The 26,463-nt window shown below is 40.6% G+C and overlaps 1 pseudogene; it reads right to left on the bottom strand.

Moving 5' to 3' along the window:
* Positions 1–525: 525 nt before the first annotated feature.
* Positions 526–9,989, bottom strand: LOC113177822 (transcription factor JunD-like; annotated as a pseudogene).
* Between the last annotated feature and the right edge of the window lie 16,474 nt (positions 9,990–26,463).

Here is a 26,463-nt window from a genome sequence, read left to right as displayed (position 1 = left end):
CAGAGTGAGGAAAAGGCATGATATATTTTTTTCTTCTTCCCATTTCTTTAAAAAAAGCCAACACAAAGAAACACACACACACACACACACACACACACACACACACACACACACACCCGTTTGTTCCCGAGTAGAAATATAAATACGGAAGAATAGAAAACTCTGTTCTTCTCTCTTCCAAAGGGAAAAAAAAAAAAGAGTACAAGAAAAGGCAGGCTGGAGGTTGCGCCTCACAAAGCCCCTTCTGCAGCAGTGTGTAGAAGGGGCGGCTAGGCTGTGGGTTTGTGTGACACCTGGTGGCAGCGCGAGGAAGAGATGCATCGCAAGGGGGTGTCATGCGCTCGCTCCCCACCCCCCAGGAGCAGGGGGTCCAGCTTGTGAAGTCCTGGGCACCCTTTTGGAGGGGGTCGCCAGGGCCGCACCATACCAACTCCTGGGAGCTCAATCCCCGCTCCCTGCAAGCCCGCCCCTCAAGAGGAGGGGGGCCGCGGATGCGCCCTGTGCTTGGGCTCAGTACCAGGGCACCTAGTTGAGGACTTTCTGCTTGAGCTGCACCACCTGCTTGAGCAGCAGGCTCCTGGTGGACGCTAGCTCAGTGTTCTGGCTCTTGAGCTCTTCACTTTTTTCTCCAGGTGAGAGATGCTCCAGCTTACCGTTGGGGCACTTGGAGGCTGCGATATTGTTGAGCAGCTGCTTGGGCTCAGCCTTGATGCGCTCCTGCATGTCCATGTCGATTTGCGACAGCAGGCTCTAGCCGAAGCTTGGCAACTCGGGCACCATCTCTAGCTCATCCTTGAGCACAGCTAGGCCCAGCGGACCCAGTACACCACTGGGAAGCAGCGGCTGTGGGAGGGGAAGGCGACAGTTGCAGTATCCCCAGCACCCCTGGCGCCTTCCTTGTAGCGGCTCAGGTTTAGGAAGACCAGTGCCAGTTGGGAGGGTGGCGCCCGATGCTGTGCCAGAAGGTCCTCCTGCGAGGCTGCACCAGCAGCCAGGCTGCACCCACGCCAAGCTGGTGCTGCTTGTTCAAATCTTCCAGGGCCTTGACAAAGTCCTCGGTGAACTCCTGCTCCTCGCTGGCCACCATCTTGGGTAGACGAACTGCGTGCTCCTTGGCGTGGTTGTGACCAGCCTGTTGGTCTGCATGTTGACGTCAAGCTCAGGAGAGGCGAGCTTGAGCAGCCCCAGGTCGGCTGGAGAGCAGGCTGTCGGGGGCGCCTGCTGTTGGTGCAGTATGCGCAGGGAGGCCAGAGGTGGCGCCACCACAAATTGTTTCCTCAGAGTCAGCTGTCATTCTTCACCACTCTGCCTGCCGATGCTGTTTGGGGTGCTCCAGGGAAAAGCGGGCCACGCACGCAAAGTTGCTGCTGCTGCCACTGACGCCATTGACCAGGCTGCTCAGTGCCTCATCACCATAGAAGAGTGTTTCAAGCCTCCGATCCCCATTGCGCCTGGTGCGGGAGGAGTAGCCATAGCCTCCCTGGGGGCTCGCTCCCCTCCCCTGTCCATTCAGCCCTGTGCCTACCCAGGCAGTGGCCACTGCACCTGGGCCTTCTGTGGCGGCTCCTTGGAAACATTATTCTTAAGGGAGAAAAAATTAAAGCATTCCCTCTAAAATTCAAAAAAAGGAAAAGGATGAATTTTTTGCCACTTCAATTCAACATCATCCTTGAAGCTCTATACAAAACCTATGTTTCTATTCATTCATCTTTGATAAATAAATGAATAGACAAATGAATAGAAACATAGGAAATCAAACTATCAATATTTACTAATGACATGATTCTATATTTAGAAAATAAAAAAAAATTCACTTGAAATCTTTCTTGACTAATAAATTCAGCAAAATAGCAGAATATAAAATAAACACCTAAAAACCAAATGAATTTCTATACTCAAGCTATGAATTCAGTTTTAAAAAAATTAGGAAAACCACCCATTAACAATGGCCTCAAAAAAGAAAAAGAAAGAATAACATAAAATACTTGGGAATCAATCTAAAAAGAGGTAAAATGCTTCTACAATGAAAGCCACAGAACACTAAAGATAGAAATTGAAGATCTCCCATGTTCTTGGGTAGGAAGAATGATCATAGTCAAAATGGCAATACTAACAAATACTTATACAGATTCACTACAATTCCTTTTAAACATCCAATGACATTCTTCATAAACTAGAAAAAGCAATCATGAAATTCATTTGAAAAAAATAGGAGAACCACAATAGTCATTCTCAACAAACAATTCTCAACAAAATGAGTGAATCAATAGACATCACAATACTAGACCTTAAACTATACTACAGAAATTAAAAAAATGAAAGAAAGAAAAAAAAAGAAAACCCCATATCAAAAGACATATAGACCAATCCATACTAGACAAAGGTGACCAAAACATAAATTGGAGAAAAGATAGCCTCTTCAACAATTTGTGCTGGGAAAACTGGAAATCCATATGTAGAAAGATGAAATTAAACTTCTCTCACTGTGCCCAAAAATCAACTCAAAGTAGATCAAAGATTTACACATGAGAATGGAGGCCCTGTGCCTAACAGAAAAAAAAAAATAAACAAGGTCCAAATCCTCACCCTGTTAGCTGACTTAATAAAAAAGAGTCCTAAAACACAAACAATAAAATTAGGAATCAATAAATGGGGTGGATTCAAACTAAGAAGCTTACTCTCTGCAAAGGAAACAATGTATAACATGAAGAGAGAGCCTACAGAATGGGAGAATAAATCCTTATCACATACACATCAAATAGAATAATAATCTCCAAGATATATAAAGAACTCAACAAACTTATTGCCAAAAAAAGAGACATAACACATCAGTAAGTGGACGAAGAAACTGAACAGACACTTCACAGAAGAAGAAATACAATTGATCAACAAACATATAAAAAAGACCATCATCTTTAGCAATTAGGGAAATGCAAATCAAAACTATTTCAATATTTTATATCACTGCAGTCATAATGGCAATTATCAAGAATACGAGCAATAATAGTGTTCATGAGGATGTGGGAGAAAAGGTACACTCATACGTTGTTGCTGCTGGCCACAATCAATGTAAAGTAGGTCAATTCACAATAGCTAAACTATGGAACAAACCTAGGTATCCTTCAACAGATGAATGAATAAATAAAATGTGATATAAATATATACACACAAATATATGTGTGTGTGGGTGTCTATGTGTGTGTCTATGTGTGTGTGTTTGTGTAAGGGTGTGTGTGTGTGTGATAGAATATTACTCAACCCTAGAAAGAATAAAATTATGCCACTTGCTGGCAAATGGATGAAACTTGAGAATACCATGCCAAGCTAAATAAACCAATAGTAAAATTTCGATGGCTGAATATTTTATCTGACGTGCAGATGCTAATTCACAATGAAAGGCACTAAAAGGAATAAATGCACTTTGGATTAGAGAGAGAGAAGCAAAGGGAGGGAAAGATGTATGCTATTCTGAAGGATCATGAAATGGATCAGATATTATTACTCTGCACGCTTATACAATTACATGACCGGTGTAATTCTGCATCATGTACAAAAAGAAAAATGTGAAGTTGTACTCCATTTATGTACACTATGGCAATGCATTATACTGTTATGTATAGCTAATTTTAAAAATGTCAAAAAGATAGAGTCAAACAAATTTCAAACTATAAGAATTAAAACACAGTTTTACTTAAATAGAAGGCCACATGTAGACCAATGCATAGAAACGAGAACAAGGATAAGCCCAGACATTCACTTCACACTCATCTTTGAGAAGAAGGCCAACAATACAGAATGAATAAAGGATAGTTAGTCTCTTTAACAGATGGTGCTGAGGACACTCAATATCCACACGCAGAAGAAAGAAAACTAAAACTTATTTTACACCATATCAAAACATCAACTCAAAGAGGAAAAAATATAACAGTGAGATGTAAATCTGTAAAATTTCTGGAAGAAAATACTGGGGTCCCATTTACCAATCTTTTCCCATCCTAATAAGGTGACAAATGTGAACACTACACAGTGTTACATGTATTGAAATATCATGCTATACAACACAAGCAGATGATGTTGCTATTTTTTCAATCTAAAATAGAATAAAAGAAGATCACAAGTTTGTGAGCAAAATATACAAAGAAAACACAGAAGAAACACTTTACAACTTTGCTTTATGAAATGGTCCTTTGGCTATGACAGTAAAAGGAACACAACCATAAACAGACATGTATAATTCCATTAAACCAAAAGCTTCTACATAGCACAGTAAAGCATGAACAGGGAAAAGATTCAACCGTTGGAATGAGTGAAATTACTTACACATCACCTGAAAAGAGTATAAAATCTGTAACACACACACACAAAAATTTCTATGAAAACCCATTAAGTGAGCTGGGTAAAGTGGGACGTACCTTGAATACCAGCAGTTTGAGAAGCTGAGGTGGGAGGAACACAAGTTAAAAACCAGCCTCATCAAGTTAGCCAGGCCCTAAGCAACTGAATGAGACCGTGTCTCTAAATTTATATATATAGATATATATAGATAGATATAGATATAGATATAGATATAGATATAGATAGATATAAATATAGTTAGATATAGAGAGAGGCATGTTGTTTGCAAAGAAATGTGGTTAGGGTTAAATGGGGTGCTGCTCTTCAATGGATATAAAATTTTAATTGCATAAAATAAACAACTTCTAGATGTTTGCAGCAAAATTCTGTACTTACACTTTACAATAGTATAATGTTCAATTATATGTTTTCAGAGTACATGTATCCTATTTAGTTTTCTTACTATTGTGCAAGGGAGGAAGGGAGGATACAAGGTACTGAGGTAGGGAAGGATGATGGAGAGAGAGGAGGAGGCAGAAGGCACGGAAAGGAGGTCTAGCCCCATGATGCTCTTCCTACACAGTCAGGATTCTTTCTCAAGGTGGACCTGTCCTTTATTGAATATTCTGCAGGTTCTATCATAATTTTTTTTATTTTACCTTACTACTCATTTTTAATAAGTAAATTCCAAGAAGGCAGTGGACCACAGGTATAAACACAGCATATAAATGTAACCTGCAGGAATACTGCATTTGACCACTTCATGAACACTGAGTTTTCATTCCCATTATCACAAATTCCAGCAGGCAAGGAAATATGGGAGCTAAGAGAGAGTTGAGTACAATGCAACCATGTCTTATTCACCAGTAAGTAAAAAAGGGAGCATGATGAAACCCGGGGAGGCCACACTTTAATGTTAAACCAGAATTAGATTCAAATACAGAAAGAAGACAGCTTTGTCACTCAAGGTACTTCATTATGTTAACCCACCTCTCCATCTGAGGATATGAAGGGAAAGGAAAATAGGGTGTCCAAAGTCATTTTTCTTCCAGTTCTTTCAAACTCATTAACAAACCAGCTGGAGAAATTGTTCACAGTTATCAAGGTATAGTAAAAACAATTAAACTGGTTGTGTAACATTCACTGCTTTGGTATTAATGAACACAATGTAAGCTCTCCAATGTGACTTGCTTGTAAGTTTGCATTTAGAATTGATATGGCATACGTAAAAAATGAATGTTAGAAGTCTTGCTAAAAATTTAAAATTCTGTAATAAGGACAATTAAAAGACATAAAAAATTTACTATAACATGTGAAGAGATCACAGAAAAAAGAAATAGATTTCTGTGGCATGATGTCAATGGTAGAGGTCACCTGCTTTTATACAGGAAGTTAAAGTGTTCATTTTGCATTGGGCCTGACAAATTACACAAGTTTCCCTAAAAATACCAGTAAAAATGTGTATATTTCCCTGGAGAAAATGATGATTCTAGGCTCTGGTATGATAAATTTAAAAATGAACCTGAATATAGTAGGAGAAAAAAAAGGAAGAGTAAGAGGAAAGTCTCCCAAGATGTCCCACATGTGGATTCCTGACAAATGACATGAGAATTAAAGTAAAAGATCCTGAAAGAGTGAAAGCTGGAAAAATATGAGCAATAAAATAAAAACCATTATCAGTAAATTATAAGTGAAAGCAACAAATGAATATATATTTACTGACAAAACATAATTGACTTCTTTGATAATAAGTGATCGAACAGACAAATATTTCATATAAAAGAGTTTAAAACAATGCAGGAGAATAGCATCCCCTCCTGCATGTGGAGCTTAGTATCCTTGTCATTTTATGGGTGGGCAGATTCAGTGACTTGATTGCAAAAAATAGTGAAAGAATAAGGAAAATATTACATTCCCAAAGGATGAACCTGGCACAAACTACCTTGACAATGGATGGACTGTAGCACTTCAAATATTTCAGTGACCATCAGATAATCTCTTTATACTTTGACAACAAGGCATTTAAAATGCATACTATTCCTTCCAAAATTATTTAATAAGTTCTCTTTATAGGTGACTAGCAATAACTATTTTCACAAGCAGGAAACAAACCAAAAGTATACTCTCTCCCTCAGTGTTGAGTGCCTATTTTTCAGTGATCAAATAGAATTATTAGTTTTAATTTGTTTTTAATTAACAAATATTTATTTCACATGTTAATGGAATTGAACATAATATTTCCAAATGCAAGGTACACAGTGATCATATCTAGTTATCTATTTTCTACTTTCATCACTTGCCTTGCCCCAGCACCCTTCCTACTCTCCAGAAATTACTATTGGGCTTCTATATTACTTCAAAAAATCAACTCTAAGGTGTAGGTGGCAAACATGGTAATAGAAAAAATATTTCTGCAGCTACAAACAAACATTTGCAGAAATAAACTCTTCTCACATCTCAGAGGCCATTAATGTTAACACCTGGCTGAGTCTCCCTTTATCTCATTGTACACAATCAGAAAAAGATCTCCAGCTATTGCCTTCACTATGCTGACCTTAATTTTTCCAAAAATCTTCTATTTTGTTTCATTTCCCACCACCTGAGGACAGGGGCTCGACTGAGATAGTCAGAAACTACTATGGCACCAAATCTCAAGGTCCCTCCTATGTCACACTGTAGTTCACTTTTAGTGGTTTTTAGAACAAGAGGTTTTGCATTTCTTTTTAAAATCATCTCTTCCAGAAATCTGTGTCATTACATTTCCCTAGTTTTCTATCTCCTTAACTGATGCCCTCACTCTCTGTCTCCTTCATATAATTTTCTTCTCCATTGCTAAATATAGGTGTGTCCCCAGCTCAGAGAAATGTTCCCTGTACTTCTATATCTTCACCCACACCTAGGGTCATGCTCAGTCTCATTGCAGTATTTTGCACATTCCCCTGCCTTCCAAATATTCATTTTCTTCCCAGTCCTCTCCTCTCATGTTCAGACATGTTCATGTGGATATCAAGGAGAAATCACAAACATCAACACAAAAGCCTTCTTTGAGACTAGCAGTCTTTTCCCTGCCTCATGTGGTTTTTCTGTTCCTTACAGGATTGGGTATCAGCAACTACCCTAGAGTGCTCAAGTCAAAAATTCAGCAATTGTCCTTGATCTTTTTCACCATTACACTCACTCCAATCCATCCCCAAACCTGCTTATCCTAAAGACAATATTATAAACATATATGTGTGAAAGATACATGTATTCAAAATTATTGCTTTATAAGTATATAATTATATGCACATTAAATGTTTATAAAATATATAACTATAAATAAATAAATCAGGTTAAACCACTTTTATTCCTGTTACCAAGTCATGCCATCATATCATATAATACATATTCTTTGATAATCATATCCATGGGGACAAGTTATGCTAAAGAGCCACAAATCCTCCTCATATTGAGGGACTTAAAAACTGCTTTTGCCAAAAAGCACTGAATATTTACTTATGCCTAGAGATGCCCAATGGACAACTACAAGTGAGATAACACTTGGCATTTCTGAGATATATATTATTCTATTTAATGGCTTATAATAACCACAGCATAGAAAAGAGAAAGAAATACCTGCAATATTAGTAAGGACTCCTGAAACATCCCAGGAACAACAAATGTAGAAATAGGTCATGACTGAATTGAAACCCTTATCCCATTTCTGAATAAATTTTGAAAAAAATATATATGTTCATAAATAAATAAATAAACACACACTCACACACACACACATACATACACACACACACACATACGTACACTGGATAGTTAGTGTACTACTCCCTTTCATAGCTGGATGATTAATTTCATACATACAATTAATGAATATTTGTATGAAAAAAAATTAAAAAGCTGCTTGTAAAACAAATACTGAAGGACTTTCTAAAATGTTTCTTAACCAAGCCAACCAATAAGTAGGCAGATACTCTGGTGGATGCTAGAAAAAAAAGTCAAAAATAGAGTTCTGGCGCCATCTAGTGTCTAATTAGGAGTTAGCACTTCTAACAATAGGAATGTACCCACATTAAGCAGAACAGTAAGTACAAGTAGGGATGAGACAGGAATTCTTGAAACCTCAGAGAGGGATGGGGAGATGCAACTGGAGAAGCCAGCAACAGAGAAATCCTTAAGGAGGCCTTTATCTCACAGGTAGAAAAGGATTGGGGCAGCTAAGTGACATGGTGAGGGGTGTGTTTTAGAATAATTGAGAAGGTAAAACATTGCCATGGATGGTAACATTAGATCAGATGCCTAAAGGGGGTCAGTACTCCACATCCCTTTAGTGCCTGAATTCTTGCTCCACACCAGGGTAATAGTAGAACCACAAGAATGAAAGCAGAGATTCCTTGCTGTTTTGTACATGTCTGTGTCCTCTTTGCCTAGAACAGAGCCTGGTACTATAGTTTTATTTTAAAATGCAAGGGGTTATGTTTCCATATATAAAACTAAATGAAGGCTGTGGTTTTTCATAGATGTAGAGTGTTCCCTATTACACATGAGGCATTGGGTTCAAGCCTCACCAGCACATAAAAATAAAATAAATGTTTTGTGTCCACCTACAACTAAAAAATAAATGTTTTTTTTTAAAAAACTAAATGATAATACTGTCAAAATATATCCCCTGCCCCATCCATGACAAACTGCCTTTCAGAAAATCATGAAGTTTGACTAGCCTGAGAGGCAGGCATCGCATCGTGTTCTACTTTACAGACTTAGGGAGTTCCCCAAAGTCGCCCCTGGAAAGAGTTAAGGCCTCCTACCCATCTATGTTTTTTTTCACTACCTAGGTGCTAGAAAACACTTCCTGTGCTTGAGTGAGTGAGTGAAGTGGGCTGTGCTATCTAAACTAGACTCCAGCAAGTTATGGATGCATCACACGCTTACCCTCTCTGGACCTCAAGGTCTCAGTATGTACACAGCAGTCACTAAGAGAAGTTTCTGTGAACATGCCAGTAAAATTTTTCTTCCCCCAAAACAAAGTGTCTCAGGTGATATCCCCAGGACCTTTTCCAGAAACCCCATGGAACCCAATCAACCTGAAATATAGAAAGTGCACAGCATCCCATGAGAGGGAGGAACCAAGAAAGGCTGTGCTGTGGCATCTTCAGCCTCCCTCCATTGCCTCAGTGTGGAAGAGGGAAAATTGAGACCACCAATGGAGCAGACCCTGAGGTCACATTTCTATCTCAGAGCCCAAAGATCCTGCTTCCCCACTGGGTCCACAGTGTCTCCTGACAGAATTTTCAGATGCCTCACCTGACTCCATTTGCCTCCTGTGGACACACCCACCTTTCCCTCTGCTCCTGCACTACTGCGCCTCCTGGTTCCTAGGATGTGCTCACCTAAGGAGTGTTGGATGGGGTGCTGCCTCCCACATGCTTCCCCTGTCTCCTCCCCACCCACTGTTCTTATAGGTAGGGCTCCCCTCACTCAGCCTGACTCTGCCTCACAATCTCTGCCCAACATTCAAGCCCCACTAGGTCCTCTCCACTTTATTTCAATGGGCTCCACCCAACAAATTGCCTCTTACCTGCTCTCCTATGCAGAGCCACGCCCACTCCATCCACTGGATCCTCTGCATTCTGTCCACGTGGCTCAGCCTCCACTGACATATTTAACACTCTTGGATTGCAGGTTTTTCCCTCTAGTTCTGGAATATTTTCAGTCTGGCTTAGCCCAATTCCACCAACATCCACTAACATACAAAATGGCTATGCTCTTCTTCATTAGCCATGCTTTTCCATCAAGTTCACTCCTACACCAGCCTCTCTGTGTCACCTGGCCTCTCTACTGCTCCTTGAAAACTCTATCTGAAATGAAAAAACGGGATCTTGCAGAGATGCCCATGGTTGGGACATCACTGAGTCTAAGGGACAATTACCTTTGGGCTCTGGTCACCTTTGAACCCCACATCTTTAATGTTTGACCTTGAACAACTCTGCTAACCTAAGTCAGAGTATCTCCATTTACAAAATACAGCTGATGATAATACTTTATTTGCATAAATGTGAGTACATTTATGATAGAGAAAAGGCACTGGCAAGCAACTAGCAAGGTCCATACCCTATATGTGAAAGAGCCCAGCCAGAATTTAAAAAGCATGTTTGCAAAGGATATGGCCTTCTGCTTCTCTTTAGCTCTATGGCCTTAAGCACCTTCTCTTACCCTTTCAGCACAGGATGGGCACAGCTACTTGGCAAACAAGAGTCATCTGTGATCTCTTCTCCAGCCAGCCTGGGGCATCTCAGATTGGGGGAGCATAAGTGTCTGACAATGGCCATCTTTCTCAAGGTTGAGTCTCAGAAGAAAAGCCTCTTTATAATGACTTATGTATAACTATTGTTTATTCTGACAGCCTGACTCAATGCTGTAGAGATAGGGCAGTAGTTGGGGACTTGGGTTTCAAGGTGCAGAAACTGAACTGGGTGCTTTTGAAAAAATACTCTAGATGACACTGGGGAGGTCAAGGGAACCTGATGGCAAAATTCAATAAAACCAGGAGCTGGGTTTTTCCAGGTGATCTCAGTGCCCATAACCCCTTTATAGTCTTTCCTGGACCCCACAGATATATGAGCACACTGGAAGCCTTTCTGCTGTTGCTTTGTTGCTGCTCAGATTCTTAGTCTTCAGAGAAGGGGTCTGGTTGGCTGGGTATAGGTATTGGCTGAGAGTATGAATTCTTCACATTAAAGTAGGTATTGAAGGATGAGTTGAAGTATGCTAAAGAACAAATGGAAGGATATTAAAGTAAGAACGCCATTTGTGACCTCACAATGAAATTTGTGTCTTTTCAGAATCACACAACCACACCATGCCAGGTTCTTTTCTCATCATGTCATTCAATGTCCACAAACCTTTCAAAAGTAGTGCCATATTTTGGGAAACTGTTTGCATTGTTCTACAATAATGCTAAAGGCTCCTATAAAGAATTCAAAATATACAGTAGAATACTGCAAAACTGGCCAAAGAGTGGGAATCTTGCCAAAACCCAGTGCCCCAAACACCAGATTTAACATTAGGTAGTATTGACCCTGTGTTCAAGGAATACCTTAGAAGATGGATAGACAGAATTAATATTGTTAAAATGGCCATTTAATCAAAAGTGATCTACAGATTTGATGCAATCCCCATTGACATGTGGTTGACAACCTTCACAAAACTACAGGGGGGAAAAGCAGTCATAAAATTCATCTGGAAGTATAAAAGAACCAGAATAGCCAAAACAATCAGAAATCTTGAAACTGCTAAAGGAAAACAGAGGGTCAACACTCCAGCACATAGGTGCAGGCACCAACTTCCTTCAGAAGACACCCAATGTACAAGAAATAAGACCAAGAATGAATAAGTGTGATGCATCAAATTAAAAGCTTCTGCACAACAAGGACAACAATTAAGAACATGAAGAGAGAGCCTATGTGATGGGAGCAAACCTTTGCTAGCTGTTTCTCTAACAAGAGCCTATTATCCAGAATATATAAAGAACTCAAAATAAATTATCACCAAAAATAAATAAGTAAAGAATCCAATCAACAAATGGACCAAAGAACAGACATTTCTCAAAGGAAACACAAATGGCCAACAAATATATGAAAAATGTTTAACATTGTTAGCAATCAAGAAAGTGCAAAATAAAAGTGCATTGAGACTTTATCTCACCTCAGTTAGAATAACAATCACCAAAATTACAAATATCAACAATTTCTGATGAGAATGTAGGGGAAGGTACTTTCATCCATTGTTCTGTAAATTGGTATAACCACTTTGGAAAGCAGTGTGAAGATTCCTCAAAAGACTAGGAATGGAACTGACCCAGCTATTCCACTACTTGGTATTTATCCAAAAGAACCAAAAACAAGGTACTATGATGATATGCGCATACTGGTGTTTATAGCTGTGCAATTCACAATAATTAAGTTGTGGAACCAGTCTAGGTGCTCATCAACATTGAATGGATAAAGAAAATGTGCTCTATTTACACAATGGAGTTTAATTCGGGCATAAAGAAGAATGAAATTGCATCATTTGCTGCTAAATAGATGGAACTGGAGAACATTATGCTAAGTGAAATAAGACAGACTGAGAAAGTTAAAGGTTGATTATTTTCTGCCTAGAAAATAGCTAAAAAAGAAATAGAATTTAAAAATAAAGGAAGGATCTCATGAAAACAGAGGGAAAGAGAAAACAATAAAGGAAGGGGCTGGAGAGGGAGGAATGAAGGGAGAATATTGGTGAGTACTGGGCAACAAAGTCTACCAGATTGTACTATGTGTATGGTTGAATATGACGTACATCTCACTACTATGTAAAATTATAATGAATTACAAATACTTCATAAATATTTGTTTATTTTCTCTTTTTAAATTGCTGCCTTATAATTATACATAGTAGGCTGGGAGAAAAATGGGTGGTAGAGTGCATGCCCAGCATTTTCAAAGCCCTGGGTTTGAGCCTCAGCATGGCTAAAAAAATTAAATAAAATTTTAAAATAATAGTGAAATTCACTATGACATATTCATTCAATGTGCATATGTATAACATAATTATGTATAACATAATTTGCACAATTTCATTTACTAGAACCTCTCCTTTCCTCCCTCCCTCCTACCCCTTGATCCTATTTATCTACCCTACAAGAGGTATCCCTTCTATTTTCATACCCCCCCCTTGGCTTCGACATATGAGAAAAAAAATATATGACCCTTAACTTTCTTTTTTTTTTTTTAAAGAGAGAGTGAGAGAGGAGAGAGAGAGAGAGAGAGAGAGAGAGAGAGAGAGAGAGAGAGAAATTTTAATATTTATTTTTTAGTTCTCGGCGGACACAACATCTTTGTTGGTATGTGGTGCTGAGGATCGAACCCGGGCCGCACGCATGCCAGGCGAGCGTGCTACCGCTTGAGCCACATCCCCAGCCCGACCCTTAACTTTCTGAGTCTGGTTTATTTCACTTAACATGATCCTTTCCAGCTTCATCCATTTTTCTGCAAACAATATAATTTTGTTCTTCTTTAGGGCTGCATAAAACTCCATTGTGTGAATATACATTTACTTTACCTATTTGTCAACAGACAACTAGGCTGGGTCTATAACTTGGTTATGGTCAATTGTGCAGCTATAAACATGGCTATACCTTTATCTGTATAGTATGCTGACTTCAATTGTTTTGGATAAATACCAAATAGTCGGACAGCTGGATCATATGGTAGTTTCATTCCTAATTTCCCAAATATCTTATTTTTAAAAGTAATTGTACAAATAACCCAATCAATAAGAGGGTAAATAAACTAAACATATTTCTCTAAAGAAGTACAGATAGGCAACAAATACATGAAAAACTACACTAAAATTTAATCTCCAACTACAATGGCAAGTATCAAGGCTACAAATTACAATTAAAGCCAGTAAGGATATGCAGGGACAGGAGAGGGGGAAACATGCAAAATTTGTAGAAATGTAGGTCAAGTGTTGGGATGTGGCTCAATGGTCAAGGCCTAGCATGTGTGAGGCACTGGGTTTGAGTCTCAACACCACATATAAATTAATGAAATAAAGGTCCATCAACAACTAATTTTTAAAAAAAAAATTAAAATAAAAAAGAAAGAAATGTAGGTCAATATGGCTGCTTATGTGCTACAAGAACAAAATTGAGTGATTGTAACAAAGACTATAAAGCCTAAAATATATAATAGTAAACCCTTTACAGAAAATTCCAGGGCCCAGGCTAGGAATAACAGGAAAGGACAAAGTTGACCCATGTGCGTCCTTCAAGGTTTTAGGTTGGCATAAATCTCCATATTTTCTCTAGGATGAGATCTTACTTTAAAAGGCGTGTCTGGGGAATAGGGGAGACAGTGTCAGAAGATTGTACTTGGCTTTCCATACTAGGGTAGCTCCATCGCCAACCAGTGACTCACTAAGCCCATGATTGTTCATTTCTATTACAAATTCAGGGAATTTGAAATGACTCCTATTTCAGCAGGAAGTGGGATAGGTCAATTCATTCCTGGCCCCATATGTACCTTTATCAATACCACGGGGCCCTGGTGATGCTTCAGATGCCTGGATATGAGGTCAGCGCACACCGTCTCCAGGATGAATGTCTGCATGTTTTCTGTTTCTCTGTGCACAGAGACCCACATGAATGGGGGATGGCTCCATGAGATAATCTGAAAGGGGACACTGAACTGACTCTGGGATTGAAGGGTCTCTCCTGATAGGATCCTGGTCTCTCCTCCTAGGAATGAGTTCAGGCTCTGAGACATGACCCAGGTCTGGAAACTGAGCAAACAACCAGACTTTTGGTGGTTGTCAGCTTTCAGCCTTCTAAACATCCATCCTTGGATTTTGCTTTACTTCTTGAAACCCAGCAGAATCTGAGTTGCCTGCCCAACCCCAGGTTAGCTCCCTGAGGATCAGGCCCCTGCTTGGCTTCCTCCTTTCTGACTGTATGCATCATGGCACACATTTTCCTTCTACCTTTTCATGGTCTATCAGTATTTTTCTTCTCCTTTAATTTTAGAATCCCAGTTCCGAACTCTAACTTCCACCATAGACCCCAGCCTTTAGCAATCATCATCAGTGTCCTTCTAGACAATGCTGGTGCCCTTGTGAGCAGACTTGTTTTATGTTATTAACTGATACATAAAAAACATCACAATTACATATATTAAGGGGTGCCATGTGAAGTTTTGATACATGTGTACATTATATACTGTTCAAAGCAGTTTAAACATATATCTCTGCAAATTTCAAAATCCTTTCTTTTTTATTTTTATTGGAGCATTATAGTTATTCATGGTAGCTGGATCATCCCAACACAACCACACATGCATGTAATCTGACCTACTCCATTCCAGTACCTGTTCTTCTTCCCCCTCCATTGAACTTCCCCTCACTCATTATTTAGCCATCCTTGATTGAAGCTGTCCACACACACATAAAGGGGAAGTTCTCTATGGTATATTTACATATGCACATAACATCATTTTGTTAAATTCATTCTGCATTTCCTACCTTGTCTGTCCTTCCCCCTCCCTATCTCCTTCTACTCCACTGATCTTCCCTGTATCGTTATGATATCTGATTGTCCCAAACATCTTCTTTCCCTTATTTCTCTGTAGCTTACAAATATAATGGAAAACAAATATTTGACCCTTGAGTCTGGCTTATTTCACTTAGCAGGATGTTTTCCACTTTCATGCATTTACTGGAAAATACCATAATTTTGTTATTCTTTATGGCTGGTAAAACTTCATTGTGTCTATATACCACGTTTTCTTGATTCATTCATCTCTTGATGGGTATCTGAACTGATTTCATAATTTGGCTATTGTGAATTGTGCTGCTATAAACATTAAAGTGGTTGTGTCACTACAGCATGCTGATTTTAGTTCTTTTAAATAAAGATCAACGAGTGGGATAGATGAGTTGTATGGAGGTTCTATTTCTAGTTTTTGGAGGAATCTCTGTACTGCTCTTTGGAGTGGTTGTACTACTCTGCAGTCCCAACAACAGTGTGTGAGTGTACCTTTCTCTCCACATCCTCACTAGTATTTGTTATTATTATCTGTATTCTTGATAATTGACCTTCTGAGTGGAATGAGATGAAATCTTGGTGTAATTTTGCATTTCTCCAATGTAATTCTCTGATACTAGAAATATTGAACATTTTATTCAAATATTTTTTGGCCATTTGTGTTTTTTTTTTTTTTGTGTGTGTGTGTGTAAGAAATATCTATTTAGTTCTTTTGCCCATTTACAGATTGAGTTATTTGAGTTTGGGGTGATAAGTTTTTTGAGATGTTTATATATTCTGGATGTTAATCTTCTGTCAAAGGAACTGTGGCAAAGAATTTTTTTTTTCATTGTGCAGACTTTTTTCTTTATGCTCCTGTGTCCCTTGCTGTGTAGATACTTTTTAATTGATGGCATCCTACTTACTTGATTAGTTTCTCTGTGTGTTGTCAGGTTTTGATATCTTGGCAATGCTGATATTATCAAATGTAGTTAGAATAATTTCTTTTATATTTTTGGAAATAAATTAAGGAAAACTGGAAACTGTTCTCCTTTAAATATTTGGCAGAACTTAGCAATAAAGCTCTCTTTATTGGGATTTTCTTTGCTGGAAGGCTATTACTACTGATTCAATCTTGTTATGTCTTATTGGTCTGCTCAGGTTTTTTTTTATTTCTTCATGATTCAACTTGGTTAAGGTATATGTGTGTAAGTGATCTGGATTTGTTTATTTATTCTAGCTTCCAAATTTTTGCAAATAATAACAAACATGAATATCTTTGTTCCTAATAATCTCGAATGACCCTTTGTATTTCTATGGAGTCAATGTCTCCCTTTTCTTGTCTGAATTTGAGTCTTCTCTCTCCTTTGCCTAGTTAGTCCAGGTAAGGGTTTATCATTTCCATTTAGTTCTCAGAAGAAGCAGCTCCTTTTTTCATTAATCGTTTTTGCTGCCTTTTCATGTCTAATTCATTTATTTGTTCTCTGCTCTGATCTTATTATTTCTTCCTTTCTACTAATTTTGGTTCTGGTTTAGTGTACCAGATATTTTCTTTTTATTTGGTACCAGGGATTGAATTCAGGGGCACTCAACCATTGAGCCACATACCCAGCTCTATTTTGAATTTTATTTAGAGACAGGGTCTCATTGAGTTGCTTAGTTCCTCACAGTTGCTAAGGCTGGCTTTGATCTTGCAATTCTCCTGTATTAGCCTCCTAAGCCACTGGGATTATGGGTGTGCACCACCATGTCTGGCTCAGGTACCAGACACTTTCAAATACAATTGATAACAAGTATCTGCCAGGCTTTCTTACAAAGCACAGTGGACTAGGCATTTTTCTGGCTATTGTATAACATGCAACATGGCATATACCCTTTTATGATCCTCAAAGTGGATACTCTTGATTCCTTCCTCTACTACTTTTCTTTGAACTTACAGATTTCCCATTTCACTCAGTGTAGGATATACTTTCCAACCCAAAAGAACGCAATCCCCTGAGGCACTAGTGCCATCTAACACTCAAGCTAAAATCTATGAACCATAATTATGAACTCTCCTTCATGTAGCTGTGATCCCATCCTCACTGCCCCACCATGACCCAGCATGCGCACTCTCTTCTCCTGCTTCTGATCATCCTCTGCCAGGCAGGCCTTCCCCTCACAGCCTGGCAGGGCCATTGCAAGGTGATATGCTGCTGGGTGTAGGCATTGTTCAGAGGGCAGAGGGGAAGTGGGCCATGTCCTGGGACATGAGGTTGCTGTCCCCTTCTCCTCAAAGAAGGGGAACATGCCCAACTTAAACAGGTGGAGCAGACAGCTTGGGAAGGGTCATGCTTGCTCTGCCAGCTCAGCCCTTCAGAAGGATGGGGAGGGGGTGCCTAAAGGTCCTTTCTCACCAGCCCAATCCTTACTCGCCCTTTTCCCTCACAGGCACTCACTCCCTTTGCTATGACTTCACCGTCAATTCTAAGGCAGCATCTGGACAGCAATGGTGTACAGTCCATGCCCAGGTGGATCAGGAGAATTTTTTCTCCTATGACTGTGGCATGGACAAGGTCAAATCCTTGAGTGCCCTGGGAGGGAAAGTGAGTGCCACAGACACCTGGGAAGAGCAAAACACCATGCTGAGAGAAATGGGGGATAGGCTAAAACAGCAACTGGCTGACATTAAAAGAGAAAATGGCATGGCCAGGGGTAAGTAAGAATGGTCCAGGGGCATGAGAGCTGATAGTGGGTTGAGGGAAATTGATTGTGTGCATGTTTTTTAAAAAATTAGATGTTGGTCCCTCCAGAAAGCCCAGACAGGGCTGGACTGGCAGACAGAACACAGCCAGATTAGGAATCCGGGGAAGGTGGTATTGTGTGGGACAAATGATTTGTTAAGAAAAGAGGCTGATTTCTCTCTGATGGGGGCAGGTCTGCACACCCTGGAGGGCAGGATGTGTCGTCAGCATAAATCCAACAGCTCCTGGCAGTTTGGCTTCAATGGACAGATGTGGCTCCACTTTAACTCAGACAACAGAAGGTGGAGAGAGAGGCATTCTGGGTCCAACTGGATGAAAGAAATGTGGGAAAATGACAAGGAGGTGACCGAGTTGTTACACAGGTCCTCAATAGGTGACTGTAGAACTGGCTTCAGAAGTTCTTGGTGCAATGGGAGCCAGAGCTGGAGCCAACAGGTAACTGGCAGGAGGGGGAGGAAGTTGGAGCTGCCTTCACATGAGATGCTGCTACGTGTGTGTGTGTGTGTGTGTGTGTGTGTGTGTGTGTGTGAGAGAGAGAGAGAGAGAGAGAGAGAGAGAGAGAGAGAGAGAGTCACACCTAGGTTAACAGCCAAAGGTATAGTCTTCCCATCTTTTCCCTTCTCACCTCCTAATGCCTCTTCCTCAATGCACATGCGTCTGGCATTTGCTCAAAATTTGTGTGAATCACTTCACATGACATTTCCTGAGACCCTTCTCCACCATCATCCTCATGGGTCACCTCATATTCTGCCACCAGGAAGGATGAGTTGGGTGGTCATCGAGGATTCTCCCATTAGCTATATGAGCTCCTTAAGGACATGGCCCTTCTCCTGTCTCCCTCCTCCTCATGACCTGTCACAGCAACTGCCACATAGCAGAGGTCTAGGAACTATGTGCCTGCCTGAGTGACATGGGGCAGCAGGAGCTGAGCAGGCATCTCCACAGATTTTGCTCTGAACGAGGGCTAACGCTCTTGTGTTTCCACTTCAGGACCTTCAAGTGCCATCATAGACAGAGTCTTCCAGGAGTCTGCAGCCAGCACCCTTATTCCGTCGGTCCTGCTCTGGATCCTCACCTGCTTCATCCACCTAGGCCTCCAGACCTTCCTGACAGGTGCTGTGGGCAGAATGGACAGAGAAACATGGGGCAGCTGTGTGAGCAAGGAGGACAGGAAAGTGAACTCCCAAGGTCCCAGTCTGCACTCTGACTGGTCCTTTTCATTCTGAGATGAGACAGAAGAATCAGACCTCCCTCCTCTCACTGGTAGCAATAACTTGGCCATGCTCATCCCTGAGTTCTGAGAAATTCTCCCTGTCAGGGCCTATGGGAAAGAGGAGGAACCGTACAAGTTGGCCTGTGGACTCTAAAGGATTTTAGCTCATGCAGATCTAATTCAGACCAGATTTCTATGAGAGAGGGGAACAGTAGTGCACACAGTGCATGGTGTGGAAATAACAGGAACACAGAAAGGAAAATACCTAATACTGGGTGATGGCAGCATGATAGATGTATTTGATAGGTAAAGAGGAATGGACTCCACACCCCAGTCGAAAAGAGAGGGTCCTCTGCCAGGTTGTGGCTCAGTGGAAAAGCACTTACCTAGCATATATGAGGCACTGGGTTTAATCCCCAGCACCACATAAAAATAGACCCATAAAATAAAAGTATTGTGTCCATCTACAACTAATATGTGTGTGTAATATGTATGTTTATATATATAAGAGAGAGCCGGGGGTCCGATGGCTAATGCCAGAACAGGGAGCAGTGAAGGTCTTTTCCAGCCCAACCTGGAAGGCTGGAGTTCAGGGCTACATTCCCATAGGAGGCTCATTTCCAGCAGCTGAAGGAAAACTGAGAGTAGAGTCTGTCCAGGATGAATGCAGAGGGTGCCAGTTATCTGGGGACTCCTAGAACTCCAGGATTGACCCTTGGGCTGTGGCCCTGGAACCCAGCCTCCTGAAGACTCCAGATCCTGAGCAGCTCAGCAGCCTCTGCCTTGAGCAGAGCCTCTGCAGAGACTGGTGGGGCTGAGCAGCTGCTGGAGTCTGATGCTCCAGCTGACTCAACCAGAGTGGAGGGAGTATGCAGGGCCAGTCAATTTTAGAGTTCTGCTGCTCCCAGGTAAGGACAGGTTGAGGGAGAAGGGGAAGAAACATGTTGTCTGCAACCAAGGCCCAGGAACCAGGTTCCAGGCTCCTATCTTTGTTCAGGACTCTCCCTACCCCCAGGTCCTATGGCTCCTCCTATCAAGAGAAGAACAGGCTCCCAGTCAGGGAGCAAATCCAGTCATTACAGATCCAGTCCTGAGACACCAAGGCCTACAGCAGGGCTGGGGCTGACTTTGGCCTGTGAGAAAGAAGGGAGGAGGGTGGTAGAGGCTGCAGGACCCTTGGGTAATAGAGGAGGGAAACATGACCCAAGGTGAGCATGGCTATGAATTGGAGAGTGACTGATGAGGGGTCAGGAGAACTGAAGTAGGATTTCTTCAGAGAGTTGAAATAACATGTTTCTTTTCTAAAGGTTAAAGATGCTCCCAAGAAGCTTCTGAAAATGTGATTCAGTGAAATGACAGTCCTTACTGATCTTCTGCCAATCTACTTCCTGCTCTTCCTCCTTAGAGCAAACAAAGACTGAACTGCAAATCCAGAGGCCTCCAGCATGTCAGTCAGACTTAGTCACTCAGCCTAGAGATCCTCTGCTTATTCAGATCTAGTGAGGATTTAAAAGGTGTATCTGTATGTCACTTGTAGGTCATGAGCCCATACCCTACTTCTGCAAGAGGTGGACTGTTCTAATTGCTGCTTTCACTCTCCCATCCATCATAGCAGCCACCCACATCTTTCCTTTGCCACCCATTAACCCCTACCACCCCAAGATCTGATGACCCCCAAGAAGATCCATTAACTTCAATTTCAACTTTGAGCTCTTTGTTCTGTTTTGTTCAGTCCAATCCTGCACTTTTTCTTAACCATTTCCTGTGCTAACCTCAGTAATCATACACTGAGCCTCTGACTGCTAGAACAAGAAACCTCAACAAAGAGTTTTAATCTTGTTTGTGTTATCAACGACTTCTGTGTACCTTGAGCTGATGTTTATTATAGTTTGGATCTGGAATGTCCCACAGAGACCCATGTGTTGACTACGGTGCTATTGAGAGGTGAGGAAAACTTTAGGAGTAGAGTTGTTGAGTCGTGTTTTGAAAGGTTCTTTATGTCCCAAGCACCTTCCTTCCTCCCACCTCTCCCTCCCCCTTTTCCTCTTTTTAAACTATAAATTATTTTTTATTGCTACAATAAGTTAAACCATCTCTTCTCCAAAGTTCCTGCTGATGTGATATTCTGACTTACCTCAGACCCAAAAGCAATATAGTCAACCAAACTTAGACTAAAACTTCTGAAACACTGAGCCAGAAATCAATTTTTCTTCCTTTAGTTTACTGTCTTCAAATGTTTTTCCACAGTTCGGGCTGGGGATGTGACTCAAGCAGTAGCGCGCTCACCTGGCATGCATGCGGCCCGGGTTCAATCCTCAGCACCACATACAAACAAAGATGTTGTGTCCACCGAAAACTAAAATAAAAATAATAAAATTCCTGCCGAAAACTAAAAAACAAATGTTAAAATTCTCTCTCTCTCTAAAAAAAATGTTTTTCCACAGTCTGTCTCTCTCTCTCTCTCTCTCTCTCTCTCTCTCTCTCTCAAAAAATGTTTTTCCACAGTGATGAAAAGCCAATACAACATTGATGGTGCAATATCGTCTGTAAAATACAATGACAGACATCATTTATAACTTCAGGAACTCTTTGTATGTTTTGTTTTAGTTAAATAAACATATTTTGTCAACAAATTTAAATGAGTTTGGAATTCTTATATAATCAAGGTGGTGGTTGATTTTATGTGTCAACCCACTGCCTGAGGTTTACCCTGATAGCTGGTAAAACATTATTTCTGGTCTGGGTACGGTGGTGCATGCCTGTAATTTCACCTGCTCAGGAAGCTGGGACTGGAGGATCACAAGTTCAAAGCCAGCCTCCTCGATGGTGAGACAATTAGCAACTCAGTGAGACCCTCTCTAAATAAAACACAAAATAGGGCTGGGGATGTGGCTCAGTGGTTGAGCACCCCTGAGTTCAATCCCCAGTACAAAAAAAAAAAAAAACCCCACAACAACATTTCAGGGTCTTTCTCTGAGGGTGATTCTTGCAAAGATTTACTTTTAAATCAGTAAGTAGGCTCTGCAAAGAAGTTTTTATCCCTTGTGTGTGTAGGCATCATCCAATCTTTTCAGGGCCCCAACAAAACCAAAGGTTAGAAGAAGGACAAATTCCTCTGTTTGATCTGAGACGTCCATCTTCCCTGGTCTGAGATATGACAGGTCATCATTGTTTCTCAGGCTCCATGACTCAGTCTGGCCTTATACCATCGACCCTCAGCCCCAGGTCCTTAGTTCAAATTGAATTATACCTTTGATTTTCTGATTCTGCAGCCTCAGACAAACACTGGACTCTCTTGGCTCCATAACCAATAAGCCAATTTTTACAATAAGTCTCTTGGTTCTTTTTCCCTAGAGAACCCTGAACAATAAAAATTAATGGAGAATGACCAATATTTTGTGCTTCCTTCATATTTTAGAGTAACTAAAATCCATTATTTTGCCAAATATGTTTATGTAAGTAGAATTTAAGGATTACACTTAAACTAACAGGTAGTCTAGATGTCAATCTCAAACATTTTGCTGGATCAAAACAAATCATCTTGTGCTTAAGGAATAAAATATTTTTTTCTGTTTTTTCCCCAGTGCTCTTCACCCTTGATAGTGTTTTTTTTTTCTTGTTGTTGCTGTTATTCCTCAACCTGACCTCAACTTTAATTAGAAGTAAGCTCTATGCATGTGGGTAAGGGTGTGCATAGTGGAAAGAAAATTTAAAACAATTCTATTTATTTTCTTTTTTCCCCCAGTATAAATAATAAAAAAAACTTACATTCAAACAAAAATAAGAAATACATTGCACAGAAGAACACTCTTTACTTGAAATGTTGTTTTATTTATTCAAGGATAGGATTAATATCCAAAGTATAAGAAGAATTTCTACCAAAGATACTTCTTCTGACATATGGGCATATGCTATGAGCAATTCACAGCATATAATCCTGCACCAAGATTCTACAATCTGAAATAACCAGGAGCACAGATTAAAAGCACAATGGGCAATTATTATAACCATCAAATTCACAACCACTTAAATATACGTGTACCAAGTGGTGAATAGGAAAAGGATCAACATAGCTATCATATTTGTTGGTCAGAGCACAAATTGAATCAATCCTTTGATATGTAACTGGATAATAACCTGTATGGTTAACAATATGCTCATGCAACTTCACAACAATCCTGGCATTATTTCTGGGCTTTTGAATGTGTTCATATAGCATTTAGATATATAGTTGTTTATTGTAGTGTGGTAGTGTAGCCAGAAAGAGTTCTGGTTATTTCATTTTTCCTAGGTTGTGGTTACCAAGGTAATAGGCCTTACGTCTCTCTAGATGATGTTGGGACTAACATTAAAAGTATAATTTTGCACTTGTGTTCCAAGTTTTTACTCATTGCAACACACCTCCTCTTCATTCAGGTCATTCTGGGTTTGTAATTTGGCTTAGGTCTTGGAATTGATTGAGGTAATATAGCTGTTTTTATTATTCCAGTTAGACCTTCCCCCTTGGTCTTAAACTCTTCTGTTTACTCAGATCCAGTGAGGATTTAGCAAACCTCTCATATCTTTCACTTCCAGGAACACCATGAACTCACATCCTCGGGCTGCTGGAGTCAGACTATTCTGTTTGCTGTTTTGACTCTCCTGCCCATTACAATAGCTCCCTTTGCTCTGCAGCTTGAGTGTCATCAAATGACTCCCATTGCCTTTTGGTGTCTCAATTCAGGGATTGCAGTTCCCTCTCTGAGGTCTGGTCTCAGGATTAGAGTAATGGCAGAGCCCTTCAAGGATTCCAGAGTTTCCCTTGGAAATTGTGTTGCACAGTAGTGGTGACAGTGGTAAGAAGCAGTGGGGACTCTCAGGGTGCCACTGCCGCCACTGTCACCCAGAGGTCCATTGCCAAGTTGCCTGCAGGGTTGGTTGCACACAGCCATCTCCATCTTGGGACAGTGGCCAGGGCCTTGTGGGCCAGGGTGCTTTCAGGTTTGCTGCTACCACCATCTTACAGTGCAGCCAATTCTGCCAGAGAACACCAGCCATGGCCTGAGGTCCAGTGTCAGGGTGCCTAGGTTTTGGCTGCCCTATGGTCCTCCTGGGAGTGCTGGTGGCCATCATCTTGCTGCTTCTTTGTAGGGTCACTCCTTTGAACACATGCCTCATTGTCTCTCTCCAAGTTGGAATGGCATTGAGATCCTGGGACTGCAACATAGCTGAGCCTGGGGTATCTTACATCCTTATCTGTCAGACAGTGAGTGGGTCTGCATGGGTTGTTCATGGCCAGGCAAACCTGTGAACATTCAGACTGGGGGCATTTTGCCAGGGGAAGCATTGTTTAGAGATGCTAGAGACAGCTGGGCTCCTGGGCTCCATTAGTCCTGATGTGTGTTGGTGCAGGGAGCCAACTGCAAATTACCTGAGAGTCTTCACTGGTTGTCGAGCCATGGAGATTTAGGTTTTTCCTTGGGAACTATACAGACTCCCCTCACCCCCTGTAATAGATTGCCCAAACCCATGACCTCTATCTCTGCTCTACTAGGGAGATCCCTTTCATCACTCTAGAGTTGGGCATAACCTGTTGGGAACTGGACAGCCCATTCCTACCTTATTTAGCAAAGAACATTCCATGGAAAACCTTTGATGTTCCGTGATATAAATAAAGCAAGCGCAGGCTCCATGTTGTTAATGTTAGTGTGGAAGATTGATCCCTAAGATCGGCTAGCACATCCCACCCCCGCTTTCAAAATTACACTCTCTGTCCTGTGGTTTTATCACTGCTTTCTCTTTCTTAGCTTTTATTCTGCATCCAGCTATTCCACTAAGAACAACTGATTTCAATCAACTGGGCGGGGTGTGGGAAGGACGTGGGGACACATGGGGCTGGCTACATCAGGTCAGAAGGTTGGAAGAGGGTGTGAGGGTACCTTGTTACCAACTTGCCCAGCCAGCCAGTCCAGCACCTACCGGACTGGAGCTATCATCAACCTCCAGACAACCCCACCTATCACAACACTAAATTAGCTCAAGTCTAGCCTGTTTGGGAGCCATTCTAACATGTAGTAAGGTGGGAGGCAGAGTTTGATCTCGGGTAAGGTGGAGGTCCTGACAAATACCACAATACATTACATCTGAAACATGATTCAAACAAAGGCTAAGAGAGCTTTTAACTTTCTTTTTGTGGAAAAAGGGGCAAAATGCTTCCATGTTTTACAATTTCACCTTTAAACAGATCAGGCTCTCATTATTAGCTTCCAGAAATGCATTTAAATTCCAATTCCAGTGGGAAGATTAACACCAAATTGTATATATAACTTATTCACAACAGATTACTTGATCCAGCTATAAAACCTTAAATGACATGAATCAGTACCAACCAAATTTGTTATTTTTATATAAATCAGAGATTTTGCCACACATAATTTTAGTTTGGAGAACATCAACTTGGCAAAGCTTTGCATTCAACTAAGTTTAACGTTTAAAGTGCAATTTAGAATCCAGAGTGTATGGTAACAGTAATCACAGGTCTGCATGGATTAACAAAGTCAATAGGCTTAAATCTCTTATACATATAGGAAACAGAGTTAATGATAAGAAATTGTCTTACTCAAAACAAATATATAAAACAGGTATTTAATTAAGAGCATGGCCCTTCAATGTCAGATACAATGTATAAAAGAGAGCAGTTTGGGGCTGGGGATGTGGCTCAAGCGGTATTGCACTCGCCTGGCATGCATGCGGCCCGGGTTCGATCCTCAGCACCACATACAAAGATGCTGTGCCCGCCGAAAATTAAAAAAATAAATATTAAAAAATTCTCTCTCTCTCTCTCTCTCTCTCTCTCTCTCTCTCTCTCTTTAAAAAAAGAGAGAGAGCAGTTAGTGGTTATCTTGACGGTAAACTTACATACACTTTCATTTTATAAACTTTTTAAAAATATTTATTTTTCAGTTGTATTTAGACACAATACCTTTATTTTATTTATTTATTTATTTTTATGTGGTGCTTAGGATCAAACTCAAGGCCTCACATGTGCCAGGTGAGTGCTCTATGGCTAAGCCACAACCCCAGCCCCTCATTTTATAAACTTTAACATAACACTTAGACAAAGCTTAGATAGCTATAGT

Source organism: Urocitellus parryii, chromosome 7 (genome assembly GCF_045843805.1).
Source record: "Urocitellus parryii isolate mUroPar1 chromosome 7, mUroPar1.hap1, whole genome shotgun sequence".
Taxonomy (NCBI): Eukaryota; Metazoa; Chordata; class Mammalia; order Rodentia; family Sciuridae; genus Urocitellus; species Urocitellus parryii.
The sequence above is the reverse complement of the archived record's forward strand: the minus strand, read 5'-3'. Positions and strand labels throughout refer to the sequence as shown.